At 54.8% G+C, this 4,101-nt stretch overlaps 1 long non-coding RNA gene across 3 annotated transcripts; it reads right to left on the minus strand.

The window, feature by feature from the left end:
- Positions 1–552: 552 nt before the first annotated feature.
- On the minus strand, positions 553–2,148 carry LOC115598483. Of its 3 annotated transcripts, none has more exons than XR_003987691.1 (3): positions 1,996–2,148; positions 1,265–1,446; positions 553–967 (listed from the first exon to the last, which is right to left on the minus strand). It is a non-coding gene; the product is annotated as an uncharacterized LOC115598483 (long non-coding RNA). The 3 variants fall into 3 exon arrangements; XR_003987690.1 differs by having other exon boundaries at positions 1,265–1,452; XR_003987689.1 differs by having other exon boundaries at positions 1,265–1,607.
- Positions 2,149–4,101: the final 1,953 nt, after the last annotated feature.

Consider the following 4,101-nt stretch of genomic DNA (forward strand, 5'->3'; position numbering starts at 1 on the left):
GGGTGCCCGGCTTCAGCCGCCGCCGCGCATGCGCAGAGACGCTGGCGCCTCGCCGCTGCAGTGCCGGCTTCTCGCCACCGGGGGGCGCCGCCAGCGCCGAGAAAATGGGTAAAAACAAAAAAAGGAAGGGGAAAACGAGAATAATCCCAAAATAAAAGCGCCCCGCAGCGTCCCTGTCACCCCCTGGCCCCCGCAGGACCCATTTAACCCCCTCCCAGCGCCCCCAGCAGTCACCGGCGCCACCCAAGTGCAGCTCCAGCCCCCCCACGCCCCTCTCCCAGTCGCTGCCCGAGTCAGGCGTCTCCCCTTAAAACTGAACGTCTGCAAAAAATAAAGCAAGCACCTCCGGAACCGGGTTCACGGCTCGTCTTTATTGGAGTCCAGCAGCTGACAGGTACCCACCCTACTACACAGATGACCTTCACCTTTCCCTTCCCTCTCCTCAGCGCCAGGATCTTGCCCCGTCTCCAATACCACCCACCTCAAACCCCACGCCCGCCCCCCAGAAAAAAAAACCACCCCTCAGGCTAAAGACCCCAGCATCCCTGCGAGAAGACTCAGATACAGTCCTAAAAGTCAGTCCCCTCCGTGGCCAACACACAGCCGCCCGCCCCCCAAATCTAGCCTCCTCCCCAGTTTCTTCTCCCCTTCTCACAATTCTTCACCTGTCTGGCTCAGACCTTTTCACCAAGGTACCAGAACCGGGCATGTGGGAAAGAAGAGGGGAGAGAGAGACGTACATCGATTGGCATCACTGGCACAGATGACAAAAGAAAGCTTTTCTAGGCAGCACCTGATGCAGCACAAATCAGCCGCAGCCAGAGCAGAGGCTGTGGCTGAGGGTTTTGGGGGAAAAGATACTACAGTTTCTTTCCTGCGCCCGTGCCGTACGGCTGGATTCTTCTTTACAGTCTCGAGCAAACCTCCTCCTTCAGCAGAAGATGATCTCTGGTTTTTAAATAGCGTCCTGGTTTGGGCCAGGAGAAAAGGTAAGTTTCTGTCTGTCTAGTACTGCTGCTTTCAGCTAAGTCTCTTGTAAGTAGCTGGACTTGCTGAAATTAACAGCAAGTTTCCCAGACAGTGCCTGCTTTTAGGACTTGCTAGAGTTACAGCTAGAGGTTCCCCCACCCCCACCCCCCCCATCTAACTGCACCAAGCTGGCAGGCCCCTAAAAGATGAAGCACTTACCTTCATTTGACCCTTCGGAGCTGCAGATCTCCTCTTTCGCCAAAAAGAACCCAAAGCCTCGTTTTTAAGCACTCACCCTGCGTGCCTGGAGTCGCAGTTTTCCAAAGAAGTGGGGGCCTTTGCGCAGAGAAGGCAGCAGAGGTGCTGGGCTTTGCAAACAGGTAGCGGGGCTGAGATACTCGGGGTTCCAGCGTTTCCACTCCTCATAGAAGCCCCTGGGAACTGGGCCTCCAGACCAGCATGGTGAGCCTGGCAAACCTGCCGCTGAGAGCATGGGAAGGTTAGCAAGGCTGAGGAGCAAAGGTAAATAACTCCCCAGGTGCTACTCGGTACTCGCCCTCTTTGAACACCGTGATATTTATTAAGATGTCTCTCTGGCAATTCAACCCCCAGCATCAGACACTCATCGACCTGCAGTTCTTGGAAGTACCGAACTACACAGCCTCCTTCCTCCTCCACCAAAAACAGCCCCCCCCGTCTCGCCTCTGTCACTCCCTTCCCTTCCGCTCCCCTTCCCACCCCGGTGCCTCTGCCGCCAGCCCCTTCCCCCTCCCCAAAGCCCCGCGCGTCAAGTTCCTCGCCCCGGTGGGACCGGCGAGCAGGAACCGCAGACAGGACGGGGCTGCTAGCCCGCCCGGCAGCCGCCGCCCCCCCACCCCAGCCTACGTCCCCCTCTACCCCCTCGCTCTCCGCCGGCCCCGGCTCCCCCCCCCCATAGCCTCGCAACTCCCCGCCAGCCCCGGCGCAGCGCTCAGGACCGGCGCGGAAAGGCACCGCCCCGCACCGCCCCGCACCGCGCTTACTCACCCCCCTCTCCGCGCCGCTTCCGCCCCTCTCCTCGCCCCGGAGGCGACGCGGCGCGGCGGAGCGGCCGCCGATCCGGCGTTCCGCGCTCTGCCCGCCCGCTCCGCCAACAGCGGCGGGGCCGGGAAGAGACGGACGCGGCCGTTCCGTACGGAGCCAGAGGGCGGGTACCAGAGACTTTCAGAGGAGCTGCATGTGGGCTCTGCTTCATTCCCAGGCCCGAATTGGAGAAAAGGGGAAGGGGAATTGGAATGAAAGAGCAGACCTTGCAATAAAGCAAAGAATAGCTGTTGTGGATAGTACCCCACAAAGGAATAAAGCATCCTAATAATCTTTTCTTTACCCAGGCAGAAGGGAGAAGGTTTCAAAGATGTTTCTGGGCCTTGGTTCTGGTGTGTTGGTACCAGGAGTTTTGGTCCTGTCTGTACTTGAAGAGCCTTGCAAAGTTAGCAAACAAATTGCTTTCCAAGAACATTTCTCCCTCCCTGCCAAGCCAACTTTCTCCAGCTCTGGGCATGATGGTCAAACCACCTTCTTGCCACCTTCCCCTCCAGCCCTCTCCCTCAGCTTTCCATTTGCTCTTTGGCTAATTGTGGCCATCTCACTAAGGTGGAAATCAGCATCACCCCAGCACACTTGATAGAAGCTGTGGGAAGACAGTCCTGCCACAGGTGGAGCTCACCTCCAATCCCTGTCCCAGGTGGAGGGGAAGCCCACCCCAGCATGGTGGAGCTGAGGAGCTGGAGAGGGCAAAGGAGGTGAGCCATGGTCTGCAGACCTTCATAGCTGCTCAGCCTTTTTCGTAATGCTGGCATGCTGTCTAGAAATATTATTCATCCTGCTCACAAAGTCTTTTGGACTTGAGTGTTTGATGCAGAAAATGTGTAGAGATGGGCAGCAAACACCCTGGGCGGTTAACCAGGCACCTTCCTATCCTGTTTGACAGCCCCCTCACACACAGCTTTGGGCCAAGCCCTGTGAGTGCAGTGGGGGAAAGGGATGCCCAGTCTCCCCTCACCTCTCATCCTTCAGCATGGACCCTTTTGGGGTCTGAGCTTCAGATTCCATCCCAGTACATTTCACAGGGGCAAGGGGCAGGCTGGGGAACGGGTGACTCCACCAGAAAAGTCTGAATTTTTGCTGGGGATGCTCAAGGGGCCCGTGGGCTGGCTGGCTGGCACCCTGTGTGTCCCTGCTAACAGGGCCTGAATCCCACTCACCTCTCCCCCACCATGTATTCACACACATACATATGTACCCACACACGTGTGTATTAAACATGTAATAAAAAAGATGATGTGTGTTCAATGCATATGTCAAATATATATTATCTATCAAAAGACATATTTCATAATGAGGCCTTTTTATATTGTTTTGCCTGAAAATAACTTGCCCCGAAATAATTTCTGATCTCCCCCCCATGATTTTTCCCTCATGGGCAGGGTAAATCCGGTAAGTTTTACCTTCAGGTGAGACATGGGGAGCTTTATAACTGAAGGTCACCCCAGAGGCTGTGGCTCCACTGTAGCTGCCGTTGCCTGACTCACAGAGAAAACCACATGTGGGCAAACAGCCCTGGCAATGACAGCAGCCTGTTAATCCTGAAGGTAGGGATGTGATTCTGTGATTTAAAGCTATTCAGTTTCTGCTCTTCCACCCCTCAAAAGTCAGGTCAGCCGTTCCCTCCTGTTTTCTGAGTTTTTCAGCAACCTGCTCAAGACATGCAGTTGAGCATCTTCCCAGCTCCCCTAGATGAGGTCAGTGATAGGGGCCATGAGGCTCAGAGCTAATGTGGGTTTTGAAGTTAGCTACAGGAAGCCAGATGTGACCTTTTCCTTGCTGCTGCCTTTCCTTGGATAAATGGTCTCAAATCATGAGGGCTATAAAACCAGTGCATTTCCTAGCACTAGCATTATGTAAATAAGCCAGGTCAGACAGCTGGTGTGCAGAAATTCCCTCAACATTTTTCTATCCACATGATTTGAAAAAATACAACTGTATCCTAAGAGCCCTGGAAACATGTCATTCTTACATGTATAGGGGATGTTTTCAGTATCTCTGAACATCATGGATAAGAAGCCAACCTAGCTGTTCCCCCTTGGAAGAGGT

This window comes from Calypte anna, chromosome 5A, assembly GCF_003957555.1.
Source record: "Calypte anna isolate BGI_N300 chromosome 5A, bCalAnn1_v1.p, whole genome shotgun sequence".
Lineage (NCBI taxonomy): Eukaryota > Metazoa > Chordata > Aves > Apodiformes > Trochilidae > Calypte > Calypte anna.